Genomic DNA, 23,835 nt, shown 5'->3' on the forward strand with positions numbered 1-23,835 from the left:
CCAGGGTACATTCCTGGGTTGCAGGCCATGACCCCCAGCAACCGCACATTGATGTTTCTCTCTCTCTCTCTATCTCCCTCCCTTCCCTCTCTAAAAATAAATAAATAAAATCTTTAAAAAAGAAAAGAAAGGTAAAAATGCAACTGACACACAAAAAAATGTGTGCAGCATGTGGAGAAGTGGCTGTGACTGATCAAACGTGTCAAAAGTGGTTTGCAAAGTGTCGTGCTGCAGATTTGTCAGATGATGTTCTGCAGTTGAGTAGACCAGTTGAAGTTGATAGTGATCAGACCAAGACATTAATTGAGAACATTTAATGTTATATCATTCAGGAGACAGCTGACATACTCAAAATATCCAAATCAATAAAGTCATTGGTGAAAATTTTTTAAAAATGTGTTATTTTATGGAAAAAACTAAATGGACTTTTTGTTCAACCCAATATATAAAAACATTATCCTTATTCTTTTTTTATTGTTATTCAGTTATAGTTGTCCCAGTGTTCCCCCATTGTTCTCCCTCATCTCACTCATCTCCTGCTCCCACAGTCAATCCCCACCCTGTTGTCCATGTCTATGAGTCCTTTATACATGTTACTTGACTAGACCCTTCCCCTGCTTTCCCCCATTATCTCCCTCCCCACCCCTGTCACTTTCAGTTCGTTCCTTATTCCCATGTCTGTGGTTCTATTTTGCTCATTTGTTTGTTTATTCATTAGGTTGTACTTATAGGTGAGATCATATTCTTAAGCAATACTAGCTTAGAAAGAACAGAGAGCTCATACTGGCCCTCATTGTTCTGGATGAGCCAATGGCATTAATACAGACTTTTCAAATAAAGGGACATTTAATTGATCTTGAATCTGAAATCTCTAGGCAATATAAAGATTTTTGAAATGTCAAACTTTGAACATCTTGAAATCTGAAGAATATATACATATTTTTGTATGATATCATCAGCTAGTAATTGTAGTAGAAATGAAATAAATGACATTTACAATTCTTTGTCTTATTAAGTTGTAAAATAAGTAGACTATATTATATAAGTACATGCTAATTAGTTAGGGAGGAAATAAAGTGGCATGTTTCTTTGGCTACTGATTTACATGGAGTGTAAGCATTGCCTAAAGAGGAGGATGCAGATGTGACAAAAATCTGCTGCTTCATCTCATGGCTTTGGAACAGATGATTATATCGTATATTAAAATGTTGGGTTAAACAGAACTATATACCATAGTTCTTACTTGATTACTGGATATGTTTTACTCAGATATGCTTAATATCTGCCAATTTTTCACCTTGATAGCATGTTAAATAAAGCAAAACTTCAGATAACCAATTTTGGCATATTTATCTCTGGATATTTTCTTTTGTTATTTTGGGGGGCTCTATTTTCAACATTTCTGTGTCCACTATCTCCCTTTTTAAATATTTGGTAGATTTTTAGATTTGTCTTTATAAGCATTCTATTCTAATCTCTCTGGGATTTCTTCTAGAAAGCACTTGGTCAAAATACCCTTTTATCCTCTGTTTCTATATAAGTAAAATGGAATCAAGTATTTCCTCCTTAAAGTTAAGTTTAAATGAAAACAACAACACTTTTGACATAGATTGTTCAAAACGGCTTCTCAGTATGAGTCTAGAGAAAAGGGATAATGTTTTATTTACCCTCTAGCTTAGTATTTGTCCTTTGGAAGTTACTAAATGAATGTTTCTTAAATGGATACAGACACATGTTGAAAATTTAAAACAGAAATAAATACCTTGCCCTTCTGGATTTCATAGTAAAGAAGGATACATATATATGCATATATATATATATATATATATATATATATATATATATTTGATTGCATATATACATATATATATACAATCAAATAACTTCAATACAAATGTATGAGCAATGTAATAGATGTAATAAGTATTGTAAAAATGTAGGTATATAAAGGAGTATAATAAATCACATTGACAGTATTGCTTCACTTGGAATCTCCTATGCATCAGGCATGCAAAATGGTGAGGGGTCTTTCAAGGATCTGTGCATGCTCATGAGGCCTTGATACTCTTACAATGTCAAGAACTGTGAGTAGGGTGTGATTCTGTGTGTATTTGCAGATTCTGTGTGTATTTGCGGATTCTGTGTGTAGAGGGAGATATGAAAATCCCACCCAGGCTCTCCCTTGCCCATGTACTACCTCAGTTGATCTGAGTCCTGAGGATCTCTCAGAACAGTGTGCCTTCTGTTCCTGAAGTATCTTTATTCTTTTTCTATCTTCACAGATTCTCTAAATCCCACAGTTACAGTATTGCTATTCCTCTTCTTAGTTCTCAGCTAAAATTATGATTTGTGATGAATAAAAAATGGTATCAGATTGCTTAAATTGTGTTACATGGTGGCCCTAAGCTCCTGCCAGGAATACTCAGCTTTCATAGCGTGCCACCAGGCATGTGTACTCTTACCAAGTTAAAAGTCTGTAGGGTCCTACTTCTTGGTGTGCACAGACTTGGTTTAAAAAGTTTCTCAGATCACATATGTGTTCTATATGATCCCTTGTTTTTCTTTCTTTCTTTTTTCAAAATTTATTCTTTATTGTATTTTTCCATTACCATTTACTTCCCCCAGCAATCACTACACTGTTGTCTATGTCCATGAGTCCTTTCTCTTTTTGCTCAATCCCTCCACCCACAACCTCTCCTTTGTCTTTCTTAACTGAGCTATTTAATGATGACTCTGAGTCTATGTCTCTTTCCCACTCTAAAGAAGTAGTGCTAACTCTAGAAAACAGAGGCCATATACAACCTAAACTGTAAATGTTGTAGGGTCTTGAAATATTGAGTTAATGTCACTTGACACTGATTTTAATACATACAAAATGTAACATTTTATGTATCAACACCAAGTGTGACTGTGTCTTATATGACTGGTATTTTCTCTCTATAAATGATCATGATTTTAACATGTTGTTGCCCTGTGGGTATTTTTCTTTTGTAACATATGTTGATTAACAGAAGAGGATGTAGAAAATATGCATAAATGAATATAGATGACAAAATGTGAGCAAAGTGTAAAGGAGAGCCCACACATGGTTCTCATCATTCCTATTACTGTTTCTAGCTAAATAAATGATAATAATTTGACCCAATTTTTGTCCTCATACTAAACAGTATTTTCCACTGCATTTTGAAAGAGTAAAAAGATTTGGGAACCAGGGTGCATGTGGAATTGCCATGGAAACTGCAGCCACATTCAGCCAATGAAAAGCTTCCAACATGCTCTTTCAACTTCACTCCACTCTTCCAAATTTAGTGATTTAAAACACCTGTTCTCTAGCACATGATTACTGTGATTTAATGGTGGGTTATTAGAGCTGTAAATAGGATGGACTTTTTTATGAGGGTGTTGAATATTTGTGTGCATATCTATTTTTAAAAAGGGTAAAAATTCTATCCAACTGATATTTCCATATCTATAAAATTTTTATTCTCTTATACTTGGTAATTTTAAAAGGTAGAATGAGGTTAAAGAAATCATGCTTGATATTATCTTGTTGATATACAAATAAATAAGGATATATTTACTACTGAGTCCCATTATAAAACATGCATTTAGACTGAATCCCAAGTGCATCTAGCATGTTAGATGTCCATGGTGAGAATGGCCACACAGAGATGTACCTTTCTAAAATCTTCTTTGATTCAACCAATTTTTTACTCCTGATCTCTACCTCTGTCTCAGTGGTCAGGGTTGCATATGTATATTTTTTTCTGGTGTTCTACGTGTATTTAAAATCAGAGCTGTAGCATGCATTTTCTCTTGTGAAATGCAAATCACTTTCATTTTGAACATTTTGATGTTAGTTTAACAGCTAACTTTTGCAAAGGCCAGCTATTGTTTTCAACTATTTGCCTTACTTTATAGCTCCACCCTTACAAATTTATCTAAACAGAATCACTTCCTAAAGGTCCATCTCTAAATACTACTCCACCGGGAGCTAGGGCGTCAACACATGACTTTTGAGGGGACAAAATTCAGTGCATAGCATATAGTAACTAGTTTATGCCTATAAGGAAAAATATATATATATACTCTCTTATCTATATATCCCTCACCTAAGGATGTGCTTATTGACTTTTAGAGAGAGGGGGAAGGATAGGGGGAGGAGAGAGAGAGAGAGAGAGCACTGATATAAGAGACAAACATCCCTCAGTTGTTTCTCACACACACCGGGGGCTGAACCCACAACCTAGCCATGTGCCATAACTGGAATCAAACAGATAACCTTTTGGGAGGCTGAACAACACTCCAACCAACTGAGCCACACTGACCAGGGCTTATATTTTGTTAAGTGTTCCTAGTTGCCATGCTTTATGGAGCATAAGTTGTTGGTCTAAATAATCAAGACAGTTACTACTACAAAAGGAAGTCTCTCAAGGAAGTTTTATTCCATTTTCTGCAAGATGGCTGTTCTCTTTACCCTCCTTAAGCATAAGGATTGATTGTTTCTTTTATATCTCTCAAGATACTTGTAGGTGTATCTTTTAAGGAAACTTATCAAACATGAATATAAAAAAAGTGTATGATATATATGGATAAGTAAAATTGAAAATAAAAAATACTTGCACTAGTACCACCAAGTAATAATTATTACCATACTATTATTTATTACGATAGCATTTTCTGCATACATGTAAATGCATTGCCTTTTCAAGTATGGGTTCTTACCTATGTATTCTTTTTAACTTAAAATATTATTACTTTTTTCATGTCATTAATATTGTCATATATTACTACATGATATGTCAGTAGTGCATAGATGCATCATTAATCAATACTAGTTGTTAGATATTTAACAATTTAAAGATTTAAAAAATTGTTTATTACAATTGTATGTTTTTGTATATGTGTGTGTCCATGTCTGTATGTACTGGTTTCTAATTGACTTATATTTATTTCTCTATTTAAATAGGACTTTTGCTCATTACAATTCCACTGAGAATTAAATTTAATAAGATACTGCTAGTAAGGTCTTGATTGTTTTATTAACCCATGTATTATGATTATAACCTTCAAAAACAATAGGAGTTAGTGTTTGACTGAGTGAGTATAATGAAGGAAGTTACACATGGCATCTCTACAGTCTTAAATAGCTCAGGTCTTACAAAGCCTGCCATCTTTGCATTTATTTTGCATATGTTTTTAAGTAGAGAAAAGGTAGAATGAGTTCTTTCCTATTGTCAAATGAATATATTATTCTGTTTATTCAAAATTAAATTTTTGATCAGTCACATATTTTCACTATGAACATTTACAAAGCAAATCATTCAGCTCTGTTCATATGACTGTAAGAAATGTGTGACCTTATGGCAACGGCTTATTTAAAGTTTCTCTGATTATAAAAAGACATCCTCCTCACCATCACCACCATGTTTTAGGTCAATATGTCCAAATATGCAAATATAAATCATTAAAAATTAATCTCTACATTAAAATGCCTGTGTGACTAATAGCAAGTGAAAAAAAAAATATGGTGCCATAAATCTTTGTACTGGCATTAAACCCTTCTGCTCATAAAAATATTGTGATTTGCATGCACTGGTTATGCCTTGAAATTTATGAACAACAAATATAAACATGACAAAAAAGATATCATACTATGAAAAAATGAAGAAAGCAGAAGGAATTTATTTAAATAGCAAAATTGGCTCAAAGAGGAGATGGCCTTAAGGTGCTCTGTCTTTTTACTAGTCTTGGGTGGTACTATAGAAAAATTATACTTGTGAGAAATAACTTAACTAATTAATGTGTCTGCTGGAAAGCCATTATCATTTACTTTTTCTTGTTTCAGTTCCTTTGTATTCATAGGGAATGTTACAAGCAATCATTTGGTTAATTTAGACCAAACCATAAACATTGCTAAAGTGAATAAAAAGTGGTGATGTGCCGAGTGTGATACTCTATTCACATAACTTTTGTAGATATGGCTTACTATACATTTTTGTAAAAATATTGTATACCTTTGCAGGATGTGTAACTTTAATGAATAAGGACAGAAGAGGGATAAATAATCAATAAAAGGGATTCAGGGTAACTGTATTGATTTGGATTTACAATAACATCTCTCTGATTTATTCAATGGATGGGTTAATATATTTTAATCTTAACTGCAAATAAATGACTAAAACCCAACTCAAATTTGCCTACACAACAAAAATAAAAATGAATTTATTTTCTAGGCAACAAAGAAAGCTATGGATAGATCAAACCTAAGATAAACTCATCCAGATATTCACCTACATCTCTAAGTTCTGTCTTTGCTTTTCTGCCTTCTGCACATGATGTATCTAATGATTCTAGCTTCACATTCCTCTGTGTTAAACAAGTACCTGTGCCATTTCCCAATAATCCCAGAGGCAAAGGCTCTTTATCTTTTAATGATCCTGAATGTGTATCATTGATGTGTATATCCCTGAACTAATCACAGAACTCAGAGAAAATCTACATTCACAATTAATCAGGTCTTGGTTACATGTCAGAAACATATGGACTGGGAATGGTAATAGGGGGTAAATATTGATGATGAAATTAATGAGAAGAGTAAATACATAATGCGTGTAGCAAAACAGAGGTCCCTTGTAGTTCAGCCTGATGGCTGATCCACATTCTTATAGATATTTTTAATTTACAAACCCCTTTAAAATGTATAGGCGACCCAGATGCAGCTAAACATGCAATAACTTATTCTCCAAAGAAATAAAAATTCTCCACACTAATCTGTTACTGCACTTAGCTTTAAACCTTGGGCCTTCATGGGATATATATTACTCTTTGGGGGAATTGAATGCAGTGCCTCATTGTCTACACAAAACTACTTATCAGTCCCACTATACCAGTATCCACTGGTGGAAAAATAACAAGAAAAAGTTAAATAAATGCTTAGCAGTTCAAAACACAAAAAACAACAAGACCAACCACTCTGGAATATGACACAAAACTCTATTTCTCTCCAATCTAACTCCTTATCTGATAAGAGGAAACCTATATGCTTCTTATCTATCTATCCATTCATCCATTTATCCATCCGTCCCCCTTGCTATTGCAGATATGAACACAGAAGATTTAGTCCCAATTTTTATTTCTATTGTTAAATGTAATAGCTCCATGTGGCTTGCAATCAAGTTCAGCCACTGATGTTTAAAATTATTCAAATGGCCTTGGCTGTATAGTTCACTTGGTTCCAGTGTTGTCTGGATCCAGCAAGATTGCAGGTTCAATCCCTGATCAGGACCATTAAAGGAGCAACCAATGAATGCATAAATAATTAGAACAAAAAATCTCACTTTCTCTCTCTCTCTCCTGTCTCTCTCCTTTTCTCTCTAAAATCAATAAATAAAATTAAAAAAAAATATTCAAATGAAGACCAAAATTAAGGCTCTAGATTTGATATCAACTAAAAAAGGATGTAGCTAAGTATACACATGCTAGATGAGTTACCCATCACAAAATGATGACACTGCTGCTCTGATTAACAATTCTCTAGTAGCATCCCACTAATTCTCAATAAAGGCAACATCTTTACAATTACTACCTATATGCTCAGCCCTAACTGGGTCCTTTTAATTATTCTCCCTTCTGTTCTCATCTTCCCCAGCTAAAATGCTGCCCAGGCCATTACTCACTCATGTCACAAGCCATGCAGAACTCAGATATTTGCCTGAAGTGCTTTTGACCATTTCTTTGCATAATTCTCTCCCTCTTGTCTTACATGTCTCTCTTCAAATGGTGTTCTCATCGCCACAGTCATATTATATACTTTACTTATTTATTGTCTTTAATATTTTCCTGCTTGCATTATATTGAAGCTTCTCCAGGGAAGACACTTTCTTTTATTTCAAAAGCTTCTTTGTCTAAGTCTACAGTGTCTAGATAAGTGCCTGAAAGTGTATTGATGTTCAATAAATATTTATTTAAAAAAAACTCAACAAAACTGTATCACTATAAGCCTTTGAATAATCTAGGGATTAGATCACTAATGTTTTAAAAGTCTTAATTCTGATATTTTGAAAATGGGAGTCATATCTATTTCTCTAAATTCATAAAACCAACTTAATGAGCTATATTTAAAAGTTATTAGAGCAAAGGCTGTAATATAAACTCACTAAATATTGGTTTGATTTCTTCCTGTTCCATATATATTCAAAGATCATCTCTATTAATTATTTAATATATGACTCTTAGTTTTCTAGAGCTTCCGTAGCAAAGTATCATACACTGGGTGGCTTAAAACAATAAAACATTGTTTTCTTAGAGTTCTGGATATTATAGGGCTCACTCTGATTCAGTATGGCTTCATCTTAAACTGATTACATCTGCAAAGACCTAGGTCATATGCACTGGTACCAGGGGTTAGGACTTGTACATAACTTTTTGAGGAACACAGTACAACATACTACACTAACTTTCCCTTGCTTGTATTTCTATTTCAAATTTAACAGGGTCACTCATTCTCTTCGTATGAATATTACCACTCTCAGAATAACTGCCTACACAACAAGGATAGTGAAACTAGAAAAGTTAAAAAGTAGATAAAAAATAAAATTTCAGATACTATCGATAATATTTTATATTTAATAGAGTTTGTATTTGCTTTTGGCTGCCTTTAGAATTTTCTGATATATGATCAAATACATAAACAGATTAAAATTTTTCTTATATGTTTAAATGCATAATTCACATAAAAATATAGGTAAATATTTAGTTTCACAAATGCAAAAAGAAATACAAATTGAAACCATTTTGACATAATTTTTTCAGCAACAAAATAATTAAAGACAAAAAAATAAAATGTGTCAAGTTATATAGTTTTGTTCTCTTATACCAATCTTAACATCTCTAAAATCAGAAAAAAAAAATCAAATCATTCTATGCTCCCTGATATAAGTACACAGTATCATCAATGCAATAGTCTTATAAAAAATGAACATAATCTCAATCTAGCTTTAACTTCTGCCTGTTTCTTCTGCAGAGACACAGGTTTTAATGTTTCCGAGATAATATGACAAGAGAAAAGAAGCTCTTTGTGTTATGGACTGAACACGTTTCTCAACAAACACAATTCATATATTGCAGCTCGAACCCCAATGTGGCTGTGCTAGGTAAAAGAGTGTGCTTTCATGAAACTAATTAAGATTAAATAAGATCCTAAGAATAAGGCCCCCACTTGATTGGATTAGTGTCCTCGTAAGAGAAAAATCATAGAACTTAATCTTTCTCTTTCTTTGCACATGCACAAAGAGAAATTGCTGTGAGCACACAGTGAGAAGGTAGCCGTCTGCAAGCCAGGAAGCAAGCTCTCACCAGGAAATGAATAGATCTGTGCCTTGATACTAGACTACCAAGCCTCTGGAACCATAGGAAATAAACTTCTGTTGTGTAGGCCACCCAATCTGTGGTGTTTTGTTATTGTAGTATAAGCAGACTAATATACCTTATAAGTCTTACAACCATAATGCTACCAAATCCAGCTTCTAACACACTTGATTTTTCTAGTGCTTTTTATTTTTATATTCCTTTCTCAAATCCATGCTTCACTGTTGTATTTATAGCTTCTGTAGTTTCCATTCGCAGTAAGAGTGAAAGCTGTCTAGACCAGTTTTCCATCGTTTCAGGACCCTTTGCTTTTCCACACGTATAATGGTGAAGATCATATTGCCCTCATATATTGTTAAGTGTATTCATTAAATATGCTTCTGTTCCTGTCAGAAAACAAACATTTCAGCAACCCACAGACCATCAGGGTGCTGTTAAAAGCTCTGGCAAGCACGAATTTTATACTTGTTTTTGTCACTATCCTGTTTAGGGTGATGGTTGCTTTCTGTTTATCCTCCTCAGAAAGACCATCTTATTTAAGAACCATCTATGAAAAACACTCAGAAAAATATACATTAATCATCAGGTGTTATGTGTACAAAGGGACTATTTGCCTTTCATAACATAGTTGCTACACATATAATTTCAAAATTGTTATAATTTTTAATAGTAAACTCCACATAACTCACTTGAGGATCAAAGTAATTCATAACACTTTGTCATTTATGTAGAAAATACGTTACTCCTCCAGAGCTATAAGTCAGAATATCTTATATGATGGACACTTGGTGAAGAGTATTCTTTTTTGATTTTTTCAGGCCATATTCTTATTTTTTAATATCCTTAAGTTACATCAGTATATTATTTACTTTCTTTGGATTGAAAATATGAGTTTTTGTTTGGAGTTATGTGATATGAATATTTAAGTCAGTAACAGAAATCCATGAAATTTAGATATAAAAAGACATCTTGAAAACAAAAAGAAAAGTAAAAAAAAAGACATTATATTTGGGCCAGTATTTTGGGTGACTAATAATCATAATTGCTCATGATTGACTGACATTCATTTCTTCATTAGAGTTCACTAATAGTTACTATTTGTCATTTACTTTTCTAGCTAGTGTATTGATTATGTAAGTGTGTATGTATGTAAGTATGATTATGTAAGTATGTAAGGCATGGAATACAAGGTTTGTACAAAAGGTATCCATCCATATAATATACAAATAGAGACATTTATTGAAGAAGCTACAAGATACAAGAAACACTGTATAGGATAACGATGCCTCAGTCCCCTTCAAAGTAGGCACCTTTAGACCTCACACAGTTCTCCCAATCACCATCAGCTGCCCTGTTATATTTTCCTCAATCTCATCAATGGTCTAAAATCTCTTCTCTTTCAAAGGTCACTTTAGTTTTGGGAAAAGCCAGAAGTCGCAGGGCACTGAATCTGAGCTGTGGGGGTCTGTGTCACCTAGGTGATGTGATTGATGTTTCACCAAAAAACTGCATGAGACATGATACATGAGTGGGCACATTGTCATGATGAAGCTGCCAATCACCAGCAGCCCAAAGCTGTGGCCTTCTCAAACATCTGAATAGTTTCAATGGAGGAATGTTCAAGCTCCATGAAAAATTTGATGCATAGTTTTGCTCTATTTGCTCAGTAATTTTCAATGTGATAACCACACAGCACACAGGCTCACTCAAAGGCATCTACTGTTCCCACTGACTAGTACAGTTAAATTGTCATTGTTCATGTATGCACATTCCAGTCCACTCTCCTTGGCTGTCAGGTTACACCAATGTCATGCAAACCATTTTCATTACATTAACAATGGCTGGACTTTTTCCAGACAGACCTTACACTGCTTCCAATAAACTAAGAGCAAGGAAAAATGAAGTGTTGGGTAATACATACAAAAATATAATGTAATTATTATTTAGAAATGAAACAAAATATGGGGAATTTAAAATCAGTTTTTGAGATCAACTGAGAAACTAAAGAACTTTATCAGTTTTCTAGGCATAGAAGTAGGCAAGAAACTCTTAGCAAAATAACTGGTAATATAAAATGCTACCTGTTAATGAGAGAAATAGAGAAATGGAGGAAAGGAAGGAGAGAAGGGAGGAAGAAAGGAGGGAAGGAAGAAAAGAAGGAAAGAGTGAAGGAATTTACAAAAGAAAGGAAGGAACAAAATTAGGTTAGGAAGGAAGTAAGGAAGGGAGGAAGTGAGGAAGGGGGAAATAGAGAAACTATTTGGGAACATTGGGGAGTTTCGGGTGCAGAGATTATAATACAGATATGATGGAAAGCTTGATCTGCATATAAGACTATTTGCAGGCATGATGGCATTATAGTTAAAGTTTAGGAAGAATGTAATCAATTGATTAAATTCTAAATAGGTCTTGTAAAGGATAAGCCAAGATGCAAAGTCCTATGCCTCAAATCATGAGTAGCTCCTGAGTAATGTGGTAGGTTTGAAGGTAAAGGTAAAGTCTTTAGGAATTGCTTTTGAAACCTCAGTGTCGTCTTGGGCTGTGAGTATATAATGTAATGGCTTAAAGGTGCATATTAAGAAATGACATTTCTGACTCTTCATTTTACATCCACTGAAACACAGGGAAGGGCAGAGTGGATGTAGCAAGCTGAGAAAAGTTTCTGGACTTTGGTTGATTTACAGTATCTCATCAATTACATATGTCTCACTATCAAGAATATATATCACAAAGAATATTTACCAATTTGCAATTGGAAATATTTTGTGCACATTTAACCTCTGAAACACAGAGATACTAAATTTACCTTAAATATTTTAAATGCATTTGCAAAATCAAGGAAAATCATGATAATTAACAGGCAGATTCACTTTCTATAGGTAAGTTGAGCTCACACATTTAAACAATACTATTGAGTTTGAAATATTAACTTAGTAGCAGTCTTCACTTCATCATCTCGTTCAGTGGAGAACTACACTTTGAATCCTTTTCCTGCCTCTCTTTATGTGACCTTGAGCAAATCACCTTACCTTCCATATTCAGTCATCATCTATAAAGTGGGAATCATGTTAACACCTTCTGGTAGGGTGGTATAAGGATTAGTTGTATAGATATGTGCAAGAGAATTAGAATTTTGCTTAACGTATAGTGTTTACAATAAAACTCTTCTAATCTCTTTCACAACTGAAATCATAATAAAGGACACTCTTCAGCTCCTTTTAATTTTGTATACACTATACACTTGCCCAGACACAAGGTTTTGCTCCACATGAGCAAAGCTAGCTGCTAAGAAGCCCACTTTTTTCTTCTTCCTTGTGATTTTTTTCTTTACATTTATTTATTTTTTTATTGTTGTTCAAGTACAGTTGTCTCCATTTTCATACCACCTTGGCCCCCTGCCCCACCCATCCCCACCTCCCACCATGGAATCTATCTCCTTTGGCTTTGTCCATGTGTCCTTTATACATGTTCCTTGATGGTCCTTTCCCTATTTTTCCCCATTATCCCTTTTCTTCCTCCCCTCTGGTTACTGTCAGTTTGTTCTTTATTTCAGTGTTTCTGGTTACATTTTCCTTGCTTGTTTGTTTTGTTGATTAGGTTCCACTTATAGATGAGATCATATGTTATTTGTCTTTTACTGCCTGGCTTATTTCACTTAGCATAATGCTCTCCACATTGAGATACCACTTCACACCAGTCAGAATGGCCATCATAAACAAACCAACAAATAAGTGCTGGAGAAGTTGTGGGGAAAAGGGAACCCTAGTGCACTGTTGGTGGGAATGGAAGCCCACTTCTTTAACTGCTCTCTTTAGCTTCCCCCTTGACTGCTCCTTCTAAACTGATAACTGCCAGACTCAAACTGGAGGTATGTATGATTTCCAAACTTGCAAATTATCTTTCTATTAGAGGTGACTTTTACTATCAAAATGAATTCTTCATTCTTGAGCTAGCAGCCAATGTCCCTGAAAGTCCCCTTGAAGCTTTACTGGGAAGTTGGCTTCTCAAGCTCCTCAATCTCAGATCTCACTTTCATCTCATCTCACATGCTGGACAAGGCAAAAATGTCCCTTTTGCTTCTGGAGCCTCCTTTTGAGAAGGCTTTGTTTCCTGCATAAACCACATGAGTTGCTATGTGTTTGCTCCCACTAGAAGAATGAATTAGCAGAGGTAATCAACATCACTGTAAGCACAGTGATGTTGTGCTTACAGACAACTAGTGTTTGTTCCTCATCATTGGAGTCAACGTCTAACCAACAATGCATAAGGACCCAGTTATATCTGTCACTTGCTTCCTAGCCTCTATCTTCCCGGTTAACTATTAGTTCAAAAATGTCAATTTGTTTGTTTGTTTACCATTCTCCTCAATTCTTTCATCAGGGTTTATGCTCTCTGAGAGACTTTCAGCTGTATGTATGTTTGTGTGAAGAACAGGATGTATATGTATAATTTACAATACCTTATCTTTACCTCTAGAGACCCAAGGCCCTACTACCAGCCCTCCTTGTCTATTACAAACTGAGCTTACTGGTTAATGCTGTAGGAATTTCCTTTAGTACTCCCACTCACCAATTTCCTCCCAATCCCAAATACGCTTACCAACCTTCCATTTCTACATAAGAGCACAACTGGTTAACTAGCTAGCTAGATAAAGATATCTATCTGCCTTTAATATGGTTTTACTCTGAACATAAGCTAAATGCTTTGCTTCTAACATTATAATATCTGAGTCTTTCCATGCCAAAAATAGGGATCTACATCATTTTATTATTGAAGCATATTCATTGTTATGGACTATATATTTGTGCTTTTGTAAACAATTTGATTTTGTTGGGAGTTGTCTTTCCCTATTATAAACCTTTTCAAATCAGACCACCAAATATTTTTGTACATCTTTTAATGTTTCAAATAAGTTAAAGTATATTAAAATAGTAAGAGCATTCCATAACATAGCTTGTAACATCAGAGTGCCTCAAAAATGTGTGTGTCAAGGTGTGTAACCAACAATAATGCTTATCATCAACCTTTTAAATTCTTGACAAGATTGGAGTATTTTAAACTTTTAGGAAAATGATTTATTGGGTAATTTAAAAAAACAGTGTATATAGACTTTCAAAAATAATTCATAATCATTATATCAATAATTGTTATATTAATTTCATGAAAAAAATATTTGACAATAGATGGAATGGTGTAATGACAAAGTTACAACATGAATAAACCTTGAAAACATGCTATATAATATAAGCTAGTCACAAAATACCAGATATTTTAAAATTCTATTAGTATTAAATGTGCAGGATTGAAGCATGTGTAGAGACAGAAAGAAGATAAGTTGTTGCCTAGGCCAAGAGGGAGGAAGTCAATGGGGAATGATAAAAAAGTGCTAAAATTTAATTACAGTTATGTTTGATCAATTCTGTGACATACTAAATACTATTGAACTGCACACTTAGAAAAATGAACTATGTGGTATATAAATTATATCTCAGTAAAGCTGTCAGAAATGTCTTGCTTTGACTAGATTATTCATTGCTTCGACTGTGGGTTTGCTTTTCATAACTTGCCTTTCCCTTTGGAATATAAGTTCTTTGAGGGTAGAGACATTTTTTATCCTCTTCATTTTATATCTCCAATATTCAGTACAGTTTTGGCATATAATAAGAGCTTCATGGATTTGGATGACAAATCTGTTGAACAGAATGCCATTATCCAATAGATAAGTGAAGAAGTGGACCAGGGTCTTAGTGGGAGGGGGAGTGGATGATATAAGTTTTAAATGTATTGAGTTTATACTATTTATTGTATATCAAGGGGAGCTTCCCAATGGAAGTCATAATCATGAAGCTGAATATCAAGAAAGCAGTGAGAGCGGTGGCTTCTTCCTATGATGACTGAACTTAAGGATGGCAAATTGAGGAAAAAGCAGCATTTTATGAATCTATGCTATCTTATTTTATGGGAAAACAGGGTAATTTAAAAAGTTGTACTCATAGTCTTATCCTATATCATCAAATGACATATTATAAAAGATTCAATCACTAAGATTGAAGGTATTAAGCTACCTTTATTGTATTGGTTATTATGAAACCTTACTCAAAATATTTCAGTTTTGTTGAGCTTATGATATAAGAAGATTCAATCCTAGAACATAGACCATCTTGGAACAAACCAACGTTTGCAGGTTGCCTAACGCTGCTTGGAAGTGACAGATACTTTCTTGTGAAAGAAACATACAAAAGCAGACTATTAGTCAAAGTCATTGTGACCTTAGCACATTCTTTGCACTTTACGTTCATTCTTTTGTTAAAACTCATGACTCCAATAATTAGCTATTTTAGATAAAAGAATAAAGGCATAAAAAGCTTAGGGGAACTCTAAATCATATATTATACTTATTAAGTGATACCTCTAAGAAGTGAAGCCACTCTTCCAATTGCAAAGCCTATGCTCTGCCAGTGATGTATTTGACAGGTTGGCCAGAAGTGTTGCTTGAATTTGACAGGCATTGGGATGTTTCAAACCCTTAGAAACCCCAAAATAAAAACAGAATTAAATGTATAGCTCATTGGGTGAAATGAGACAATGGACATAATTATAGGTAAAATGTCATTAAAGAATACAAAAGCATGTAACAAAACAGAAAAATCTGTATATGTGTATGTATACATATATTTATGTATAAATATGTAAACTTTATACATATATTTAAATTCTTGTTTAACTTCACCATCATCAAAAGAATCTTCATGGATAAAAGTTCATATTATGCTCCACATTTGGCTGAAGCAGATAGTTGGTGTTCTCATAAATTCCCAAAGCTCACAAGAAAGTTCATTTCATTCCATGTGAACAGATACCTGTACCACCTGAAATAGGCTAACAAACTGGGGACTGCAGGGGGCATGGCCCAGAACAGCTTGGCTGTTTTGCACAGATTTTTTAAAGCCAGTAAGTTCTTTTTCAGCCTTTCTAAAAGACAAACACTTTGCAGAAAAGCTGTGCAGTAAGGGAAACTATCAAAAATCATTCTTGTAGAACAGTGAGGCAGTGAGGCAAACACTATCTCCCTTGTGGTTTTAGAGCCTGTAATAGAAATTAACAGTGCCATCTGCAGCCCGATTATGCACTTTAAGATCCCCACATGGTTTATAGCCTGCATTATGGTATACAGCAGCAATTTTTGCTAAGCTAGTCACAGTTATATCTGTTTCTACAAAATTAAAAGATTTTAAGGACATAAACATATCAAGACAGAGGTGGGAGAGAGGCCCATGGAAGTATTAAAAAAAACTTCTTCATCTGGGTTTATCTGACAACCCGCAAGCCACTGGCATCAATTCTCTCTAGTTCCATATTGCTATCTTCACCCTCCTTTAGAAATAAATTTTGTGCTGCTACACAAAATTATATTATCTGCTCCAGTGGTCTAAGCTAGCAATTTATTCCATATGGACACCATCTTTGTGTGAAATAAGCCCCCTGAATTTTCTATTTGCTTTTAGGTATTTTAATGTTTGAAGATTATCAAACACTCTGCCTAGCTAGAATAGGCAGAAAGAAGTTGGTAGTTCCATTAAAGATTGATGTCAGGATCCATGGATGGAGAAACTGAAGGGATTTTCTTTGCAATGTAGTTTAAAATTAGTAAGTCAGTTAATTTAGTTTACAAATTGTGCCAGAAGGTTTTGGTCACCCATGTTCATTTATGAGAAGGAGTAAAATGGGTATTGAGGAAGTAAAGCAAATACACGTGTCAGAACAGAGTACTACCTGTCTTAATGGACATGTTATAAAACTTGCAGAATAATGTATACTTTGTTCAATATTTCCAGCTCAAAATGGAAAATAAAGTATATATTATAAAGTATGTTCATATGAAACAATCTGCTTTACTGAGAATGGTGGAAAACTAACACTTATTGGACACCCACATTACAATGCACTTGACAGGTATTTTCACATTTTGTTTATTTAAGACCCGTAATAATTTTCCTAGGTAAAACCATCAACCTCCATTTCTCAAATAAAGAAAATGGAAACCCAAAATATTTAGTTATATCTTGCTATAATATCCATTACCAGTGTGGTTTCAATTCCTTTAATAGAAAGAAATATTACCACTCATTGACCTGTATTCCAACTTTTCCCAGGCTACCAACTCAATTAAAGGGGATTATCTTCTTTGATTAAAATGGTTCTTTGGACAAGGATGTATAAATGCAGGTATATGCTATCCTCTAAAGCTTTCCATGGCTAGCAAGGACTGGCTAAGATTCAGCAGCAATTGTAACCTTTGCTGGAACTATAGTGATTAGAATAATATGAATCTATAGAATAATGAAACAATTTTCCTCTATACTTTCAAAGGAAGTACACAAAATTATATAACAGATTTTGAAAATGCAAAGAATAAAGTAGCTTGAGATATAGTATTACTGGCACGACAGAGGATTAGAGTATCAACAGCCTTTATTGCTTTTAGGTAGGATCTCCAATAATAAAAATGCCACATGAGCCTACCTATAAGTATAATCTAATCAACAAAGCAAACAAACAAGAAAAAATATAACCAGAGATGTTGAATTAAAGAACAAACTGATAGTAACCAGAGGGGAAGGAGGAGGAATAATTTAGAAAAATAGGGGTAGGTCCACCAAGGAACATGCATGAAGGACACTTGGACATAGCCAAAGGGGGTAGGTTTGAGGGTGGGAGGCAGGGATGGGTGGGACAGGGAGTCGAGATGGTGTGAAAATGGAGACAACTGTACTTGTACAACAATAAAAACGATATTCTATTATAAAAAAATAGTCATTACTTTCTACCTTAACGTTTCAAGTCCCAGGTTAACCACCCACTCTAACACTTTTAACTCAATAGGTACTTGTTAAATTATGTATTGAATTAATACTTTCAGTATCTTGCTTGACTTGAAATAAACCCCCAAATACAAACACCTTGGTAATCCCATTTTATTTGTACTTTTTATGAAATCATTTTTACTGTTATTCTATTACAGTTATCCTAATATTCCCCCTTTGCCTTTCTCCGCCCATCTTATTCCCCCATAGTCCATCTCCATCCAAGTGTCTTTCATACATGTTCTTTGACTAGTCCTTTCCCTTGTTTCCACCATCCCTCTCCACCCTCCCCTCTGGTCATTGCCAGTCTATTCCATGTTTCCATGCCTGTGGGTCTATTTTGCTTCTTAGTTTATTTTGCTCATTAGATTCCTCTTACAGGTGAGAACATATGGTATTTGTCTTTCTCTAAATGGCTTATTTATAGTTAGCATAATTCAAAAGAACTTATGCACCCCTGTGTTCATAGCAACATTATATTATTTTTAATTTCATAAATCTACTCTCATGATTGTTCAGTTTGAAAAACACAGTATTTTAGTCAGAAAAGATTGACTTTTGCTATGATTAAAACACACCAAAACCCCAACATTTTAGAGGCTTAGAAATGCAGAGTTATATTTTTTAGGATTTGTTTAAATTAAGCGTCTCTTGCCACTCTCCTCCATGTGTCTTCACATGAGCCCAGTGCCACTCATGGAACACATGAAAAAATAATTATATTTAGGATTATAAACTAGTACTTTAAGCAAAGTTAATTGAGAGAGATACCTCTTCTCAGATTTCTCCAGTGAGAGCAAATTAGATGTTCAAATCTGAGTCAATGGGCTGAAAAATATTTTCTTTCCCTAAGATAGGCAACAATATTTTCAAATCTATCTCTAAGTAGCTGACAACTGCTCAGTCTTATAATTATAAACATCTTACATAGTAGCAAAAATGGAGAGCTTTGAATTACTCTGTACTAAGCTGAGTAGATCAAATACAAACTGACAAGTCACCCTTGTCCTGCAAGATTCCTGCAATGTTTTTATTCTTATGTTTACTCTATTCAATAGCCCAGTACAGTAGAATGGCATTTGAATGATCATATATCAGTGAGTCTCAGATTTATTTCAATGTGTATGAATTTAGCTAAGTTGACTTAGAAATATGATCTTTCACCCCTGAATCATGGGAATAGAAAATACCACCAACCAAGGCCAATTTCAAGATTTTATAGATACTTTGTGGTTTCCATTTTTCACCTAAAGTATTGTTTAAATATTTATATATAATAATCATATTAAATGTCAATCTACAATATTCTTAGATACAATGTCTAAATGATGGCAGTGGTTTTCTGTTTTAATTATGTTCTCAAATAAGTTGATTATTCTATTACCTATTATTCAGAGACATGCTTTTCAAAACATAATATATTTTTACTTTTTATTTTTTAAGATTTATTGCATTTTCTATTACCATTTATCCCCCACTATATCCCATTTCTATCCTCCCCCCACAATCACCACCTTGTTGTCCATGTCCATAAGTTCTTTTTACTTTTTGCTCACTACCTCCAATCCCTAGCCACCTCCCAGAGCTGTCATCCTTCTCTCTCTCTGTGAGCCTGTCTCTATTTTGCTTGTTAGTTCATTTTGTTCACTAGATTCCACATATGAGTGAAATCATATGGTATTTGTCTTTCTCTGACTGGCTTATTCATTTAGCATAATGTTCTATGGGTTCATCCATACTGTCACAAAGGGTAAAATTTTATTTTTTATGGCTGAGTGGTATTCCATCGTGCAAATGTCCCATAGTTGTTTTTATTCACTCATCTACCAGCAGAAACTTGGGCTTCCTTCATATTTTGGCAATTGTAAATAACATTGCACTGAACATAAAGGTGTTTATATTCTTCCAAATTAGCATTTGGATTTTCTTTGGATATATTCCCAGAAGAGGGATCACTGGGACAAAAGAGAGATCCATTTTTAAATTTTTGAGGTATCTCCATACTGCTTTCCATAGTGGTTGCACCAATCTGCATTCCCACCATCAGTGCAAAGTTCCCCTTTCTCCACATCCTCACCAACACTTGTTGTTTGTTGATGTATTAATGAAAGTGATTCTGACTGGTGTGAGGTGATATCTCATTGTGGTTTTAGTTTGCATTTCTCTAATGATAAGAGACATTGAGCATCTTTTCATATGTTTCTTGGTCATCTGTAGGTCTGCTTTGGAGAAGTATCTATCCAAGTCCTTTGCCCATTTTTAATTGGATTATATGTTTGTTCAGGGGTTTTTGGTTTTGAGTTTTTTAAGTGCTTTATAAATATTGTATATTAACCCCTTATTAAATATATTGGCGAATATGCTCTCCCATTCCATGGGTTGTCTTTTTATTTTGTTGATGATTTCATTTGCTGTGCAAAAACTTTTTAGTTTGATGTATTCCCAATTGTTTATTTTTTTCTTTTGTTTCCCTTGCCTGAGGAGATATGCAGATAAAATGTTGCTATGAACAAATATAATGTATTTAAAAAAAAACAAGGCAATATCTCACTTGAGCACTGCTGTTAACAGTTGTTGACATAATCAGGTATCTGTTGTTAGTTTTTCCAGTTTTTAATGACCAATATCCATGCAATTATTTTGTTATATTGTGCAGCTGATCTCACTTGGATGATAAAGTGGCCAAATATGACTTTAATATTTAATACAAGTTTTTCACTTGTATTTTTAATTGTTTCTCTAGTATATTTGTCCCAATCTTCCCTTGTTGATCTCACCTTCTTCACCCTACCATGCTCCCACAATTAATCCCCACCTGTTGTCCATGTTCATAGGCCATTTATACTTTTTATTTAACTAGGCCCATCCTCTTCTTTCCTCCCTTATCCCCCCCTGCACTCCCCTCTTGTCACTGTCAGTCTCTTCCTTGTTTCCATGCTTCTGGTTCTATTTTGCCTGTTTGTTTCTTTGCTTAGATTCCTCTTATTGGTGAGATCATATGATATTTCTCTTTTGCTACCTGGCTTATTTCACTTAGTATAATACTTTCCAGTTCCATCCATGCTGTCATGAAGGGTGGGAATTCCTTATTTCTTTCTGTGCATAGTATTCCATTGTGTAAATGTACCACAGTTTTTTTTTTTTTTATCTACTCATGTACTATTGGGCTCTTAGGTTGTTTCCAGCACTTGGCTATTGTAAATAGCACTGCTGTGAACATAGGGATGCATAAGTTCTTCTGAATTGGTGATTCAGAATTCTTATGGTATATTCCCAGCAGTGGAATCACTGGGTTGAAAGGCAGTTCCATTTTTAGCTTTATGAGGACATTCCATTCTGTTTTCCACAGTGACTGTACCAGTCTGCATTCCTACCAACAGTGCACTAAGGCTCCCTTTTCCCTAAATCCTTGCCAGCACTTGTTGCTTGTTGATTTGTTGTTTATTATGATCATTCTCACACTTGTGAAGTAGTATCTCACTGTGGTTTTAATTTGCACCTTTCTGATGGCTAGTGTTGCTGAGCATCCTTTCATATGCCTGTGGGCTCTCTGTACATCCTTGGAGAAGTTTCTGTTCAGGTCGTTTGCCCATTTTTAATTGGAATGTTTGTCTTCCTGGTATAGAGTCATTTGAGTTATTTATATATTTTGGAGATCAAACCCTTGTCTGAGGTATCTTTAGCAAATATGTTTTCCTATATGGTTGGTTCCCTTTTCATTTTATGATGTTTTCGTTAGCCATGCAGAAGCTTTTTAATTTAATGTAGTTCCATTTGTTTATTGTTTACTTTATTTCCCTTGCCCTAAAGGATGTATCACAAAAATACTGCTGCATGGGAATCTAAAATTTTACTGCCTATGTTATTCTTTAGGATTTTTATGGTGTTGTGGCTTATATTTAAGTCTTTTATCCATTTTGTGTTTATTCTGGTGTATGTTGTAAGTTGGTGGTCTAGTTTCATTTTTGTGCATGTACTATTCCAGATTGCTGATCACCATTTGTTGAAGAGACTATTCTTACTCCATTGGATACTTCTGCACACTTTATGAATAACTATTCCCCTATAGCTATAGTCTGAACTAATTACCACTGAAGGATTCACTTAAAAATTTATGTAAACACCAGATATAGGATCAATAAATGAAACACAGGGAGATAAATAATTAATTTTTCTCTTACATATTTACTAACTTTTTTGTGGTCACCTAATCCAAGTCATTGTAATGACTTCCATCTTGTTTTGAGTTGTTATGCCAGGCATTGCAGTAAGTGATTTTCATGAGATAATGCATTTATACTAATAAACTCATAAGTTAGGTTCCATTATTACTTCCACTTTTCATGCAGGGTAAATTATTGGAAAGGTTATATACCTTTCTAATAGGTCATAAAGGTTATATGACCTCTTCCAGGGTCACAAAATAAGTGGTAAAACAGGAATTCAAATCCAGGGTTTTTTTGACAGCAGACTATGGTTGAAATCAGTGCTTCTTAAACGTAAATATGCCCACAAATTGTTAAGAGATCTCATTAATCTTATGATGTAGGTGTAGTTTTATTAGGTGTAGAATATTACATGGAACTCTCTGTTTCTATCAAACTTTCAAGTGATGTCTGTGTTGTTCATCCTCAGATACTGTTTTGAACAGCAAAGCCCTAGATCTACATTTTACCTCCATATTTCTGTTGTATCTCTATCCATAAAAACAGCAATGGTCTTTTCTAGGAGAAAATGAGGAAAACAAAAATTGACTTTCCTATATCCCATTCTTCCAACAAGCTCCTACCCAACTACTGCCCTCATAAGTCCTTTAACCACTCAGGTACATAACAGCTCCAGGCTGCATGATTTTGTTTTCTAACTTTTGTATTTTGTGTTTGTTGTTTGTTTTGCTGACAACTCCACTGCTCCTCCCCTGAAAAGATGTATTTTCTCTGGTCAATTTTGTATATATAAAAAGCAATTGGTTAGTTTGTACCTCAACTTCAACAAAAGACCTCTTACTTTACCTTTGGAAAACTGATTTCCTTTAGCGAAAAGGAAAAACTAACTAAATATAAATCTATCCATTTTATTACAAATGAACAGAGGTGGAATTAATAAGTTAACTCTCCAAGTTATGTTAGCATTTTTCAAAGAATGCTTACCACTGAGTCTCCAAAGATTTTTCCTGGTTGCAGTTGTAAGAAATGAGGTAAACACAATCATTCTTAAGTTACTGCATGTGGGCTGCCACCTGGGCTCACTCTGATCAGACTTTATCAACAAAAACATATTTCCCTAATCAGAAAAGAAATAATAGAGGAAGATTTTAAGCCATAATTTTAAGTTCTTCACTGTTTGGTATTAGCTATTTCTTTAAAAAATGTCAGTGACAATTACTTATTTGACATTATTCTTTGTAGATTTCAACAAGTCTATGTCTGTCTTAGTGTCTAAAACCTCACAGATAGACATTAATAAATTACATTAAATTTTATTCTTTCTTCTTTTCCTGTTAGTTGTTTGATAAGTCCCCCCCCCCTCTTTTTTTTTGTCTTGTGGTGGATCCTGTATATAACATGCTTCTGATAAGCATTTACTCTGCTCTCACAGTTGG

The sequence above is a fragment of the Phyllostomus discolor genome, chromosome 3 (assembly GCF_004126475.2).
Source record: "Phyllostomus discolor isolate MPI-MPIP mPhyDis1 chromosome 3, mPhyDis1.pri.v3, whole genome shotgun sequence".
Lineage (NCBI taxonomy): Eukaryota > Metazoa > Chordata > Mammalia > Chiroptera > Phyllostomidae > Phyllostomus > Phyllostomus discolor.